Below are 16,865 nucleotides of genomic sequence, written 5' to 3' on the forward strand. Positions count from 1 at the left end.
CCAATCCCAGCATGCAACAGGAGGCTGCTAGAGGAGTCACACTGGAATAGTAGCTCTTTAAGAGCATAGTGTGATAAACATCTAGTTGAGAGTATGTGAGTATGAAAGTACTCTTAGGCTGAGAGTATGTGACTTCCCCAAGATCACCCAGTGGGTTTCCACAGTCAACTGGAGATTCAAACCCTGGTCTGCCAGGGTCATAATCTGACATTCAAACCTTGCTGGATCTCTCACTACCTGGTGAAATTAGGAAAAGCCATATAAGCAGCTTGTCCCAACTGGGTGTCCTCCAGATACGTTGGACTAAAGCCATCATCTGCAGATGTAGATGCAGATCCATCTCTGTGGGGATGATGGAAGCTGTCACCCAACATATCTGGAAAGTATGAGGATGGGGAAAGCTGCCATACAAAAATAGGAGTCTAATGCTCTGCTTCTCAGAGCACCTGCTTCTCAGGGCTTGGTGAGTTAGATATGGGAGAAGCCTGGACACAACCATCACTACAGGAAAGCTGAACCATTTGTGTCAAACAGTCTGGACTGCTCCAGACTGAAATAAAAAGCAATTTTGTTTCTCCTGCTGCTAGGTTTTTTTCCCATTAAATTTTTTTTATTGCTTCCTTAGCCCTCACCAAGCCAACATCCTCATGGGAGTTCTACCAAGGCAACTGACAGAAACTCAGTTGATTGAAGGCCTGGACATGATACGGTTTAAAAGTAGAGCGGGCAAAGGAAGGAGAAATACAGCAATTCATCCGACATTTTATGCTATTGTTTTTCCCCAAAATAAAAGTCCAAACATATTACTTTTAAAATAGGAGGAAACTGGCGTCAACACTGACTTCAACACATTTTGACAGTCTCCTGATTATGCAGGGACTGAATTTTGATGTTCAAATCCCAACTGGCCAATTATTGGTTAACACCCAACCTGAGTAAACCAGATCTTGAAATATTTTTAAAGGTTCAGATTGTAATTCCTAGATGAGGGGTCATCTTGGTCATCTTAGGCAGCCTGCAAGAATGCGTTTCTAAATATCTAGAATGCACTCCAAATATGAATAACACATATATTTCTGGAGATCTTGTGGCACCTTTGAGACTTACTAAAGAAAGAAGTTGGCAGCATGACCTTTCGTAGACTTAAGTCTACAAAAGCTCATGATGCCAACTTTTTTCTTTAGTTAGTCTCAAAAGTACTAAAAGATCTCTCTACATACTATTCTAGAGACTAACACGGCTATATCTTTGAATTCTGCATGTATTTATGTGCCACTGATGCAAGCCTGACTCCTTTCAAATGTTGAGTTGCAGAGTCCAGTGTTATTGACCTTTTCAATACGTAAACCCTAGTGTCATTTTCAGAATACTGCTTTCCCAAAGTTTTTGGATAAAGGGGAAAAAATTCAACACCCATTAAATATCTTTAGGGTATAATTTAGTTCTATTACAACAAATGGCCACTTTGCCATTGATTTCAGTAGGAGGCAAATGACATTGTTTAGTCATTCAAATTTTTATTTGAAGAGGCAGACTTATCTCCTCAATCTACTTGTGGACAGACATACTGTGGCTGCTTTTGGAACACAGGCAATAAATAATGCAAAGGAGATGCATTTTGAGTAATTACAGTCAGAACACAAGTGCATTTTTATGTGGAAAAAAATTAAAACCACATCCCAGGCTTTTTAAATTTCATTTTTATGTTGAAATATCCTTTAGCACATTTTGGCCAGGGCTGAAGCAAAAACAATAACCCACAAAAAGACTGGAGAAGGATGGTTCACTGGATGGGGCAAAAATATCAAGGTACTTCTACGGTAAATGACAAAATGGCAGGCAAACTACCTCTTCTAGAGCTTAGTTACTGGCAGTAAGAATTTTAATGTAAAACACGTTGGCAGTACGGGTTTCATCCTTCTGCCTTGGGCTTGTCCATCACTGGAATACAGCTCCACTTTGAGCAGCGGGAGTGGGAATGCTGATACTTTTCTCAAGATTTTCCTTATGCAGCCTTGCCTAATGTTGGAGTTTCCAAGTGTCTTTCAAAACCCATTAGCAAGTCTTCACAATATTACTTTCCAATTGTCTCAGTTTCCCAGTTAAAGTGCATCTGTACTGCTTGCTGGAGTAAAAACAACAACAACTGCAAGCAATTTTAAGGAAAGCAGTGAGATTAAATTAATGACGTGGATCTTAAACTCCACAGAGACCATCCAAATGGCTCATTCAGGAAATTAATTTTTTTCAAAAAGCTTCTGCATTCTACAATAAAGTACATATTAGGTTTCCCCCACCCCCACCTCTTTCTATATCTATTTAATGGTAGTTATCCAGTTTGCTTTCATTATTTTTGAGCCAAATTTACTGAGACCTTCATCAGATTTTTCTACTCTGTTAAGTATTTGCACTAACATAATGTAGAGATTAAGGGGTGCATGCGTGTGTGTGCAAGTGGAGAATATACAGTTGTCATATTAAAAAACATAATAGGAATTACAAACTGGGGACCTCTCAGCTTAAATACAAGGAGTTTGCCACTCAAGGCTGTAAAAGTGGAATTTTAACAGGATAAAAGTGTCTTTGGCTGGTACTTATCATATGACGTTGTATCCATCCTGCTGCTGACTTGCATTCTGTTTTTTACTGTAGTGCACCTTTAATCAATAGACAAAACCCATCAATAGGCCTGATGGAATACAGGGTGATATTGAGGCCTCAGATATAAAGCATGTTTATAGAGTTGAGGGAGTGGGATAGAATGCAACAGAAAGATGCAAATCATGTCCACTGCCCTATAAATATATGAAATGCATCATGAAGCCATTCTCTTTGTTGAACTCTCTGCTAATGGGTTGCAATTTGATATATGCCATCCTGTGCCAGTAAAGTCCTGTGCAACATCCTATGCAGCCAAGAAATCAGAAGACTAGGAATGGGAAGGGCAGCTATGAAAGAACTAGAAAAGATCCTAAAGAGTAAAGAGATATATAACTGAGCAATAAACTTAGAATTTTATAAGCCGCTGTATTCCTCATCACCATGAACAGATGAGAAAGCTGGATGGTGAAGAAAGCAAATAAGAAGAAAATCAATTCATTTGAGATCTGGTGCTGAAGAATAGGGCTGAGGATACCATGGATAGCCAGAAAGACAAACAAATGGGTCCTTGAATCGATCAAGCCTGAACTCTCCCTAGAAGCCAAGATGATCCGATTGAGGCTTTTGTGCTTTGGACACATCATGAGAAGGCATGACTCATTAGAAAAGATGATAATGGTAGTAGAAAGAGAGGAAGACCACATGCCAGATGCAAAGACTCAATTAGGGAGGCCACAGGTATGAATTTATGGGACCTAAGCAGAGCAGCGGAGGACAGGGGGGCTTGGAGAGATCTCATACACAGTGGCGCCATGAGTCAGGGTCAACTCAAAAGAGGTTAACAACAACAAAATGTCAGCAATGCCCCTTTACATTCTGCATTGGACAAACAGGACAGTCTCTACGCAAGAGGATAAATGGATACAAATCTTACATTAGAAATGTCAAAGATACAAAAACCAGTCGCAGAACATTTCAGCCTTCCTGGACATATAGGCTGCAGTCTCTGGACAAGGAAATTCCAAAGGAAGGCTAGAAAGAGAAACAGCTGAATTAAATTATATTTACAAATTCCAATCTATGAGCAAAAATATGATCAAAACCAATGGCTTCATGGCACCTTACTTATAATAATACAAGAGTTCTGGCAACTGCACGTAAAAGAAAAGGAATCTTCTCAGAGAAAGTTCTGACCCTAGGAAACAAAGCTTTGGTAAGCTTTATTGCTTTCACACATCAACACTAGCTGACCACTGTAAAGCTCTGAAAGACCTGTATCTCCTTACACAGCCCTTTGAACATTTAGGTCATGGCTTGCATCTTTTTGAATGCTATTACATTCTAGCCCACTCCCATAACTGTATAAATATGCTTTATACCAAAGGCCTTAATGTCACTTGGTACTGCATCCCAAAAGTGGGTTTATATCCACAAAAGCTCATGCTAAAAAAGCCAATAAAGTCTTAAAGGTGCAGCCACATTTCATTTTTTAACCCCCCTCCCTTCCTCCTTTTTATCCTGAGGCAATATACGCTCAATATGCATCTCTCCGAAGTGACCTCTACATCACAAACCCAAACCAGTTTTTAAAACTGGTTTACGTAATATCCTTTATTGCCCACTGCCAAAAGCATACTGGGAATTACAGTGTTTTTTCTTTTCTTTCCCACATTGTTAGCTACACAATTCCTGCTCAATGTCTCCTTTGGAAAGGATCAAGATGAGGGCAGAGGACAACTAAAACATTTCAACTACAGCATGTTCAGACTACTGTGTGGAGATACATCTTCATTACATGCCTGATTAAAACCAAATTTTAAATGTACAAGCAATCTTTTCTACGGTTTTTCATTTTTAAAAACCAGCTTTTCCTCTTGACAATGCAGAGGGTTTTCACCAAGAACACCAGATACTTTGAACTGTTTTCATTCAATAAATGTGTATCGGGGAATAAAACTTGATATGAAACTGTTGATTTGATTAAACGTAGTATTTAACCGAATTGTTTGCAAAACCTCCTTTGAGCAGTAGCCTCTCCTTTGCAGAAAATGACGGAGAGATGTTTGAGAACATCCCTCAACATCAAATATTCCTGGTCTCTAACAAAGACCCTACTAACTCTAAAAAGCCTCTTGGGACACACAAAAACTCCAGACATCAACAACACTCAGACATAATGAAAGACACTTTACACTATAGGTAAAGGGTTGTGCTATCTTCCCCCGTGGTCATAAATCTTGTGTTAAGAGCAGAAGCGCAGCACTAGCACTCCAGGGGACACGACTGCTGCTTTTTCTAGCTTCCAAACACTTTTCAGGGACAGTTCCGCATAGAGTGTAATACAGCAACCCAATCCAGATGTTACTGAGGCATGAGTTAGTATAGTCACTTCAAGAGCCTTGGAGACTTGACTGTTCTTAATCATTTTTCGTTTGTGACAGGCAGGAGATTGTTATCATAAAACAGTACGAACTAGCAACTTCTGCAGATGAATTTACAAGGTCCTCATAAAATATTTTACAAACGCAGACATTTTTTTTATTTGACATTCACTCTTCATAATGGTTACGAACCTGTAATTGAAGCAACCTATCATTTAAACCAGTAGTTCAAGCCAAAGCCTCAATAAAGATAGAACTGGCTACTTTTCCATAATATTGCTTGACGTTTTTCCACACTTACAACAACCTCAAAAAACTCTGTTTTGTTTACATTTTTCCTCTTCTTGGAGACCGCACAACACAAGAGCAAGAGGACGTGCAATCCAGCCAAGCCTTTATTTATAACAGAGCAAACCACAAGGGAAGGAGCTGTCCAAGTTTTCCTGCCGAATTAGGGTAGCAGGAGAGAACGTGCTCGTGCATCCGGAGGCCGTGATATTTTACACATCACTGGGAACTGACTAAGATGGACTCTGTAGCAATGTCAAATTCCAAGACCCTCATCTGGGAAGTTACATAACCCTCTAGCTACAGGATTTGCCATTGACAGAATTCTACGAATTGGTCCAATATCCATCCAAGGCCAACAAAGGCTGCGTCTGCACTGCAGAAATAATATAGTTTGACACCACTGCCATGGCTCAATGCTATGTAATCCTAGGATTTGTAGTCGTGTCCCCTGGAGTGTTTGTACTGCTATCATATCACATCTTAACCTTCTCTTCTCCAGGCTAAACATCCCTAGCTCCTTAAGTCGTTCCTCATAGGGCTTCATGGTTTCCAGACCCTTCACCATTTTAGTAGCCCTCCTTTGGACATGCTCCAGTTTCTCCACATCCTTTTTGAATTGTGGTGCCCAGAACTGGACACAATATTCCAGGTGGGGCCTGACCAGAGCAGAATAGAGTGGCAGTATTACTTCCCTTGATCTAGACACTATACTTCTATTGATGCAGCCTAAAATCGCATTGACTTTATTAGATGCTGCATTGCACTGTTGACTCATGTTCAACTTGTGGTCTACTTGGACTCCCAGATCCCTTTCACATGTAGTTTCATTCAACCAGGTGACACCCATCCTAGATCTGTGCATTTCATTTTTCTGCGCTAAGTGCAGTACCTTACATTTCTCCGTGTCATAAACTTTTGTTCTGCAAAATCAGCACGACTTCTCGGCAGATACAAGTTGGGTTGCAAAATAGGTGATTCTGAGTTTAAAATGAAGAAGAAATATTATCCTTTAAGGAGGCACTTTTCCTTCCTATACCAGAACTGTGCAAATATTTTCCTGTAATTTTTTTTATTGTGTTGTAATAATTCTCTCTCTGTGTTCTACAAATCGGCACAAATAAAATATACATTTCAAGTGCATCTTTTCAAAGGCAACGGAGAAACTCAGGTTAAAGATCAAAGAATAACGATAAAGAAAGAAAGAGAGTTGAAGAGTCTCCTTTTCTCCTGGCAACAGGAAGTACAAAGTCAGTTGACATTGTGGCTGGGAGGCCACAAGCATCACCCACTCTTTCCTCTGCAGTCAGAATCATATGCCTTCACAATGTGGAGAGCTAAGCGCTTTCACTGGAAATGAGAGAAAGAAGGAAACAACCCTGAACTAAACTTCCAAATATATATTTAAGCCCACATCATCTATTTCTGGAGCAGCAAAAAGAGACATATCTGCAAGGACCGAGACCTACGTTCCTTCCTCCATCAATGCTCTGGCCTTCATGAGAAAAACAACACTAAGGTGACAAAGAATTGTGACACCCATTGGCTCTGACGGCTCATTTCTAACTATTGTACAGTTATAGTGCAGAACTGAACAAAAGGGAAGTGAATCCAAAGACTCTCCAGAATGTGTGAGTACTGGGCCTTCTAAGTTGCATTAAGGGAAGAATATCTCACAACAAAAGTCTGCCATAACCTTCTGACTCTTCTCTAGTTCCCAGTGAAGTCTCACAATCCCTGGAGAGGGCTGGGCTTTCCCAAGTCAAGAGACGAAGCCTTCTTTTGGTTGCAAGTTTCTTTGTCCTTCACCACAAGTAGCAGGACCAAAATAAGATATGGAAAACAGGGAAATCAGTTGATACAGTATGCACAAGTCTGTATGCACTGGCACAGAATATGCAGTATCATTTATTAAGTTACTAAGTAAAATATTTGTAGTTCTTAAGCAGTACACAAGGCATTCTAAAATATCAAAAACCAGGCACTGCATAACACATCTGATGAGCAGAGGCTAGGCCTACAAAGGCCTACGTAGCAATTTCTTCTTCACTGTGACAGGAAAAACCCACAGAACAGTAAATAAGCCCAAAAGGACACAGTTGTTTGCTTTGCACAGTCTGTAGTCACAGAATTCATATTTCATTGTGGCTGAAGTCTGACCAACTGTGTGCAGAACATTTTTTTCTCTCTCTCTCTCTCCCTTTCTTTCTTTCTTTCTTTCTAGCACAGAGGAATAAGAAGCCACAAATACAGCACTGCTGGGAACTGGAGTGGTATAGAAAAATCAGATGCCAGGGAATCAACATCTGCAGCTCACAGTTTCTCTTTTAAGATAAGCTTAAGGAAAGAACTAGAACTTACCTTGGGGACATAAGACCACCTGCTATTTCTGTGATCTGGGAGAGAGTCACGGCAACAGCATTGATGGAGGACGTCAGCACTGGTTCCTGAACATCAGTGTCCTAGAGGGAAGCCAAACCAACACAGGCTTAGGGAGGAAGTCGGTCACAAATCAAGAAGCAGGCAGTGCAGTTTCGGCTCTCTAGCACCACACACCATGTTAAGCATTCCTGTGCAAACAAGCAAGAGGATGTCCTGAGGTCTGGAACTATACATCATCCAAGAGAGTCGGCAGACCTACCCCCAGTATGCTGGAAATTCAGTATGTGGCAGTAGGCAGCAAAAGAAGCACCTTCGGGATTTCAGCTCACTCCAAGCTCTGAGTCATCATAATTTCTCTTAGCTAATGGAAAAGTAACCTTGATGGGAAAGTGAACAATGGAGGGTACTGACCACCTTCATGTGCTCCCCTCCCATCCCCGTTCAAGACCATCACAGTCTCTATCCACCCGTGTCTCTCCAACTCATTTCAGAAAAAGGGTTCATCTTAAACATGCAGACTGAGGAGATGATGGGCCTAAGGAATAGCAGCATCTAGATCAGCATCTATTCAAATGGTTACCAGATGAGGACTTGTATGCATTGAAGGCACATAGCTATTTACAAACCTAGATTCAACTGCTATTCCCAACTAGAAAATGCCCACTGGATCAAGGAGAACTTGGTTTAGTTCAATATTTGGTTTACAACTCAGTTTAATTCAATAGGTCTAGTTCGAACTAACGACTGGAATATGGCTTGGATGATTCTAACGTTAGTATTCAGCTGTTTATCGTTACACTTTAGGATTTTGTCTAGCTCTTTCAGAGCTGCCCTTCCCATTCCTAATCTTCTTTTCATTTCTTGACTGCAGTCTCTGTTCTGATCAATGTTTGATCCAAGGTTTGGGAAATCTTTAACTATTTCTATTTCCTCATTATTTAGGCTGAATGTATGTAAATCCTCTGTGGTCATTCTTTTTCTTTATGTTTAATATGAGGCCTGCCTTTGTGCTTTCTTCTTTGACTTTCGTTAGTGACTGTTCCAAGTTTGTGATGCTTTCCGCTAATAGTATGCTGCTGTCTGTGTATCTTAAGATTGTTGACGTTCCTTCCTCCATGTCTAAACCTGCTCTATGTATGATATTTTCTTCATACAAGTTGTATGGATAGATCATACCTGCACATATACATGCATATGTACACATGTATCAATCCAGGAAACTGCCATATAGTCCGACCACAGTTCCATCTAGCCCAGCATTGCTGATACTGACAGGCAGCAGTGGTTCTCTAGCATTTCAAAGAGGTCAGGGATTGTACCTGAGACCTTTGATAGGCAAAGCAAGCATTCCTCCATTGAGCTATGCTCCCATACACATAGTGCTTAGAGAGTGTTTGAGGCACTGCAAATACCTTATCTTGGTAATCCTTAAAGCACAAGGAAAATTAAGCCAGCATTATCCATTCCTCCTGGCACCAGAAATGGTGTGACGGGTGGCAAAGGCAGAGAGGTTGGTTTGCTTAAGGTCAACTACTTATTTTTTTTTTTAGGTGCACCTGCTAGCAAACATATTTAGTTAATCTTTTCATGGAGCTTTAAAAGAGTAATGTAGTATCACCAGGTCACAACAGGCCCTGGCTGACATATTTGCTTTGTATCCAGGCCAGAAAGAGCAAGTCTGCTCTGCTAGCAAAACGCAATACAGGGGGATGTAACTGCCTTCTTAACCTCCCTCCTATATTTTGAGGTGAGTTTAGAGTGAAGAGTACTGCATATACTCATGTATACGTCTAGAAATTTAGGACAAAAAAATTGACCCCAAAAACCTGAGTCGACTTATCCACGGGTCAATTTAAGTACTGTATCTTAACTCTTATTTAAAAGAAGGAAACATCTGGTGAAAAGCAAAAGTATAATATGTGAAGCACTGACCCCCTCTACTCTCTCATTCATCCAATCTAAAGAGTAAGCACAAAGAGTTATGTCTGATGGAATTTAATAAGTTATTTGACATTGTTTTGCTTTGCTTCATCCTTTAGATCTTTGCTACATGCCCCTAAATTTTACCCTCAACTTATCTAAAGGTCATAGCAAAATCCATAATTTTGGCTCCAAAACTTACCCTCGACTTATACATGAGGTCGAGTTATAGTCGAGTATATACTGGTACTTAGTCTGAACCACTTGAAAGTCTTGGCTTGTTGGCAAATATTTGTTTTTCCCCACCAGGTCATTTCTAGGAGCCATGTGGATGCCCAGAAAGAAATGGGAGCCACAGGGAAAATAATGCAGATATCTACAACGCAAACCCTATTTATGTTTAAACCAATTTATTTGTTCCTTCTGCCACTATAGCTTCCCACTCCCATTACCCAGAAGGTCAAATGCATCAGTTCAGAAACAAAATCAGTCCTGGACATCTTATTTCAAAACATACAAACCCGTAAGATTTACCCAACCTTTCAAATTTTTTGACTGTTAACCCATTCTCTTAGCCCTTCTGCAGTAAAAAGGTAGGCACCCAGAATACTTTCTGGATTTAAATTCTCGCTTCTTGGCCTTTTGGCTGAGATGAAGTGTGGATTTAAATTCTCAGAATGTCCTACATCCAGCATGGAGAGTTTCTAAGGTTTCTAACACTTTCAGAGTTTCTTTAAAAGCAACTTTTCCAAGTTACGATGTTAAAAGTTATGGGCCTGACAGCTAACATAGAGCAAACTTCCCTGTACTAGAGAAACCTGCATAATGTAATCTCGCTGTGAAATCCCCAAATCTCATTTCGCCCCCTCCCCACCTGCTCTCCCGTTGAAGACCTTTTCTCTGCAACTCTCATTATTTCTGCATTAATGTGCCAATTTTATCTCATTTGTGATAAACCCTGCCAGTTTCCCAACATGTTCTGCCTCCTGCTTCTCTGGAAAAACAAAAATAAAAAACAAAGAAGAGGCAAGCGTATTCCCACCACTTTGGGTCTTTACTTTGTGGTTGTATGCCTTCAAGTCATTTCTTGGCAAGGTTTTCTTGGCAGAATTTGTTCAGAGGGAGTTTGCCTTTGCCTTCCTCTGAGTCTGAGAGAGTGTGACTTGCCCAAGCTCACCCACTGGCTCTTTGTGGCTGATCGGCGGATTCGAACCCTGGTTTCCCAGAGTCTTAGTCCGACACACAAACCACTACACCACACCATCTTAGCTTTATTTTAGCCCCCCAAATAACAAAGGTTTGTCATATGTTTTAATGCTGAATACTATGCTGTTGAAGCAGACTTCTAAATACTGTAATCTCTCTTTCCCAATCACCTATGGCGAGTTGAAAGCAGACAAGATGGATGTTACTGTAAATAGACAGAAAAATAGTTTGTCTTCTCCCCTTTCGCAGGTCAGCAGTGTTTACAGACTTGCTCACAAAGATGATTTGAAAAATGTGCTGGCTAATTTTAAACATTTTTTCAAAGTCCATGATTGTGAGGAACAGCAGTGGGTTTGGCCTGTTATAAGATGCCTTACGTGACTGGTGATCATTTGTTCCAAAATAATTTATGCGGAGCTTAAGGCAATGATGCTATACATATTTCACTGGAATATGAGGAAGGACAGCAGTTTTTCAACACACATATCAATGGAATAGAAGGAGTACTTAACATTTCCTTCTTGGTTTATCAAGTATTTCAAAGCAAAGTTGACTCTAGAATTGAGGAGGCCACTGGTGGAACCTGTCCTGTTGTGCTTACAGGGGGGCAGTGGTCATGATGGGGGATTGCATGAGTTGTTGTCTGAAGAAGTAACTTCTTCAAGCTCTGAGACTGTCTTAACTGTGCTTTGCATGCCTGAAGCCAGTTGTCTTTGCAGACATTAAACAAGACATGGAATGCCCAAGCACATAAATCATCCTCTCAGTACCTTTTGAGGTCTTTCTTTCCTTCTCCTTTTCCTTTTCTCTTTCTTTCTTTCTTTCTTTCTTTTTTTTTTTTTTTTTTTGGCAGTGCACTTTCTTTCACAATTTATAGCTTATTTGAGGTATGAAAGGCAGATACTCAGCTTACATTGCATTTGCATTTCAGCTGTTGTGTATGAGTTGTACAGAGTTTATTAGAACGAAGACACATCAAATTTCCTTTAGCAGTAGCTTTTGAGTATTTAATGGACCTTATGATGCTAAGCTTGAAGATGTGCCCATTTTCTTCCTCCTAACGCTACACTAGCAGTGATGCCAGATTTAAAAGAAAAGCCTGAATGGGGGAGGAGGAAACAATTTGTTATCTTTAAAAATAAACATGGACTCACGCAAAAGATGCAAAATGACTTCATCAGAAATTTAATGAAGCACCCAATAGCCTTGTTGGAAAAGGCAGGGTTTTGTAAGCAAGAATGATTCAGGCACACAGCAGGAAAACATGGATTTTGGGAACACAGAATAAAGCATGCTCCTAAAGAAAACATATGCAGTTCACTGTAGGGACCATGGCAATACTGCTGTTTTGAAGAGCTGCTCCTATAGCCTGTGGTGGCTGCAAAACACAAAACAACTACATTTGAAAATATATATATTTTAAAAATACTTAAAATACAAAACCTCTGGCAGAGTATAAAATTATGAAAGACGGATGAGGAATGTTCCAGAAAATGAATACCACTTGAATGAACTGGGCTGTTTCATGATGTGCTGGGACAACCCCCTTGTATGTGGGCTCAAATAGAGAGCATTTGAACAGGACTGGCTTCATCTGCACTGCGATTCCCTTTGTGTTCCAACTCAGGTAAAGGGAATGCTGCTTTTGTGGAGAGTCCCCACAGAGGAAAACAAAATGGTGCACCTGAAATAAGTCATGCAAAGGGTAGTTGGGCTGAGGGACATGTGTGGTGATCCACATTTGGGATCAAACAGGTATACCACTGGTAGAAGAACATGGCACCTCCTTAAAGGTCTTTATAGTGGGTTGTATTTTTTTGAGGACTAGCATGGAGCACAGTTATTGGTATTCCAATTTGTCCTTTAAGATTGTTACGTGTGTGTGTGTGTGTGTGTTCAAAACTGCTCAGAGGCCTATATATATTTAGCATGCCTCTTTTTCTCTGCCTGGGTTTTCTGTTGGTGTCCTGAGACACAGCATAAGCTAAACATCTGTTTAGACTGTGCCAGCCTTTTTTCTAACAAGCACCTCCAGCCCATAGGAATCATTATTTCTTCCAGCCCTGGGGATTACAGGGAGGAGTAAAATTTTCCCCTCCCAACTTGTGAGCTGCAATGTAGCCTCTAGGAGGATATCCCTAGTGGGCTAGATAACCCCACTAGGGGTATTCATTTTGTCTTGGTCTGAGAAAGAAGAAACAGTTTCTCATCTAGGCCATCTTGTAGGCCCAGGAGTGCAAGAAAACCAGTGTATCCCCAGAGACAAGATACAATCAAACTGGCTGCTTTCTGCTGAAGGGATGTGAGAGACCATTCTTCGTTTTTATTTCTGTTACTACATCTATTTATCACTTACTTGTAATAAGTAATGCTGTATTTACATCACCAGTTAGTTGTTTCTTTGTCCTTAATGTATGCTTAAACCTAATTTGGCTAGGACCTTAGCCTAATACATTCTTGTTGGATGTTATCAGACAAGGGAAATTGGAAGTATAATCCAATGGCAATCCGAACGCAATCATGGGGTTTCACGTTATTGCGTGATAGACTACCACACGCAAATTCGGGCAATGGGAAGTCAGTCTGAACGCAATCATGGGGTTTCATGTTATTGCGTGAGAGGTGATCACACGCAAATTCAGGCAATGGCATGCTATTTTCAGGCAACGGGAAGCCAGTTCGAACGCAATTCGCATACACGTAAATTCGCTGAACTAGCGAATTCACGCAAATGCGTTCTGGCCCCACTTTCTTTTCATTCGAAATTAAGAAAAATTCTTCACATGTGATAAAGTCCGTTCTCAAAGGACCAGTTGACCTGTACACATTGCTCACCTCAAGAGCACAGTATTCAAAGCGCTTCACACAATTTGTCACAAAAGTTCTGACAATGTGGGGTTCAAAATCAAGGCTTTTTTGTACTTTTCTACTCCCAAGCAACTTAGGGTCTACTCTGTTTCAAACAGACAAGAAAAATGAATTTAAAGATTCTAAATGCAATCATGCTTTTTTCAGAGTAAGGTAACTTAATAAACAAATACTACCAGTCATGCTTAGAGGGGGAAACTTAAAATATAAAAGCAAAAGCCTACACTGCTGAGTTAAACGATTTTAAAGCAGTAACAACAGCAAATATAAAATTATGGAAATATCTACAATCACTTGTCAGCCTGAAAGACAGCCAGAAGAGAGAAAATATTTGGATTTCAATTTCATCTGCCATAAACATGAAGCTGCATCTATTTATATGAATGGGAGCAAAGAGAGTGAAGATGAAATGAAAAAGTAACATTAAGATAAGTAAGCCGCCCACATACAGAGAAACTGATTTCGTGTTGTGGCAGCTCTCGCTAAAATGGGGATGCAAAAAAGAAGGAAAAAATACTCTTAGGATGGCATCAAGAATGCTAGGAGTGTTCACATCTTCTGTTTCAACAACTGCACCAGATACCAGGCAAGGTGAGGCTGAGCTATTCTTCACTGCAGCATCTGCCTCTAAGTAGGGAGTTTGTATGGACTCAACAGAACTCTCAGTTGGCCTATCCAGTACCTAAAGGGACCATCCTTTTTTTCCTAGCAAAGTGCCTGTGCCTTGGGGCATGTGCAAAAAATGAACGAATAAACACTTTCATGAAATGGTTTTTGTTCAACTTCTTTTCTGTTTCAGAGTTGGTAATCTTCTGAAGATTATTCTTTATTTCTTTTAAGATCACAGTGATGGAAAAGAGACTTGGTAACAGTTTTTAAGAGGCTTTTTTACTAGGAACCCAGAATATGGCTGAGGTTAAACCATTTCTGGAGTACATGCAGGATCTGCTGATTCTGGCTAGTTTCAGGTCTGCTCTGGAAATTGCAAAAAAGAGGATGCAGTGTGACCAAAGATATCCTTCAATCTCTCCTTCGCTTACCTTATATACCCTAAATTGTGCCTTTCATATTTAACTTTTAAGAAACCCCCGTCCATCACAAACTCCGTTCTCTTTTAGTATTCCTGGACACAAGATCTTCTCCCATATTTCCCTAGGTTTACTGAAATCAGCTCTCATAAAGTATAGAATGAGTGTCTGACTACACTTGGCTTCTCCTTCCCACTGTATAACCAACTCCAGGTCCCTCCCACCCAAGGATCCTGCCACTTCCACCCCTTATCCAGGTCAACCCTGTTGGTTAGGCCCAAATCTAAAATTGCTGATTTCCTAGTTGCCTCTTCTACCTTCTGCACAACAAAATTGTCTGCAAGGCAAGTGAGGAATCTGGTGACCTTAAATTTTTGGCGGCATTTGATTTCCAACAAATATCAGGATAGTTGAAGTCCCCCATTACTACATTACTAAATGTGTGGTCATTTGTTCCAGGAAGGCATCATCCAAGTCCTCAGTCTGGCTGGGAGTCTGTCCCTGTTGTTTCTCTCCCCCTTACTTTTACTCAGATGCTCTCTTCATAGGTATAAACATCCTTGACATATAATGCTGCTCCTCCTGCCCTCCTGTTTGGTCTATTTCTCTGAAATAGGTTATACCCTTCTATTACTACTTTCCAATCATGAGACTCATCCCACCAGGTTTCAGTGATGCCTACTGTATCATATTTGCTTTGCTGTGTTAAGAGTTCAAGTTCATCTATGACTATACGTATATGTCTTCTTTCAGAGCAGGCAAATAACAGTTGCATTTCTTTCACTTGGAGACAAGAGTTACCAGGGTGAAAACCAGCCAAGGGCTCCTGTGTTGCTTGTCAAGTGCTGCTTCTCAAGCAAGAAATATCGGCTGAAATTCCCTCTCCTATACAACCAGTCAAAATGCAGGAGCCCTCTCCAGCTTTCACTCTGTGATCAATGATCAAACCATTACACACCCTCCATACCCAAAGGAGACACCATTCAGCAGCTAATTCTTCTGACCGGTCAGTAATACACAGCCATCGTAGACAGACTCTTCTGATAATACCTTGGCCTTGCAGGAGACTTCGATTAAATAATCAGTATATTGCTTCGAGTACAGACCGTTGTGTACCGTTGTGTACCAACTGACAGATTAGAAACTGCTGCTGTAGAGCCTCAATGAGAAGTGATTGGAGTGGGTGGGCAGGAGAATGTTTTGGCATCTATTCTGAACTCCCAGGCCTGGAAGATTAGGCAGATGCAATGGCAACACTGCCAGCCAGCCTAAGAAGAAATCGTTGTTCATCAGCGTCCACATAAATCATCAGACAAACGTGTGACTCACCAACAGCAGGCCCAAAGCCGGAAACCAGATTTTCCAATGATGACTAACCTATTTTAAAAAGCACACGGCTGAAAGCTGACCTGCCGACTAGGTGCAGCCTTTATATAAAATAAAAGCTGTGTCCTCCGCTTGCCCTTTTGTTAAGACCCATAATACAATTAAAGGACCTTGTGACACATCCTCAGGTTTAAAAGGTCTCTGAATGTCTCTAAAACCCCTCTTCTTCTATGCCTATGCTTCCCAAATTGGGGGCGGTAGTGTGAAAGGTCAAGGAGAACTAGAGAAATGTCAGGAGACAAAGAGAGCACTGCAACCTGACTTACAGCAGAGCCAGGCTGAGTGAGTGGGAGATGGATGGTACACATTCGCTCTTATGTAGAATGGTCTCCTGCACCATTGATTACAAACTGAGACCCTTACTTCCAAATAATAATAAAAATAATAATATTAATAAACACTCACCCCAAATCTGCTGATCTCCCATCATTCCCACCCACTGGTCAAGCTGGTTAAAGATGGCGGGGGCTGTAGTGTGACACATCTGGAGGGCACTAGGTTGGGAAAGGCTATGCTGGGTCATTCAATGGGTTAGCAATGCATCAGTAACTATCCTGCACTTAAAAGATCATGACTAGAGTCCTAGCTGCCTTACAGAAAGCATCCAAGGATGATCCTTCTGTTTAGATGGATGGGGCATTGTGCACTGAATCCCCAATTCCTCTTCTTCATCAGCAAAAGAGATAACAAGGTATACTTAAACTGGCATGGGAGGAGGGTGGAAAGCAAGGGAGATGGAATTGGCTCTGCCTTTGGTGACCCCAACCCCTCTATCCCGCAGGGGAGGACTCCTTTGGAACTATAT

The 16,865-nt window shown here is 40.8% G+C and overlaps 1 protein-coding gene across 10 annotated transcripts in view; it reads right to left on the minus strand.

Annotated features, from left to right (window-relative positions):
- The window catches only part of PITPNM2 (phosphatidylinositol transfer protein membrane associated 2), a 142,779-nt gene that overhangs the window by 111,911 nt on the left and 14,003 nt on the right, over positions 1-16,865 (minus strand). For all 10 annotated transcript variants that reach the window (XM_042441649.1, XM_042441644.1, XM_042441647.1 and 7 more), the window contains exon 2: positions 7,632-7,732. The gene's annotated coding sequence lies outside the window, so the exon portion shown is untranslated. The remainder of the gene's footprint in view (positions 1-7,631; positions 7,733-16,865) is intronic.

The sequence above is a fragment of the Sceloporus undulatus genome, chromosome 10 (genome assembly GCF_019175285.1).
Source record: "Sceloporus undulatus isolate JIND9_A2432 ecotype Alabama chromosome 10, SceUnd_v1.1, whole genome shotgun sequence".
Lineage (NCBI taxonomy): Eukaryota > Metazoa > Chordata > Lepidosauria > Squamata > Phrynosomatidae > Sceloporus > Sceloporus undulatus.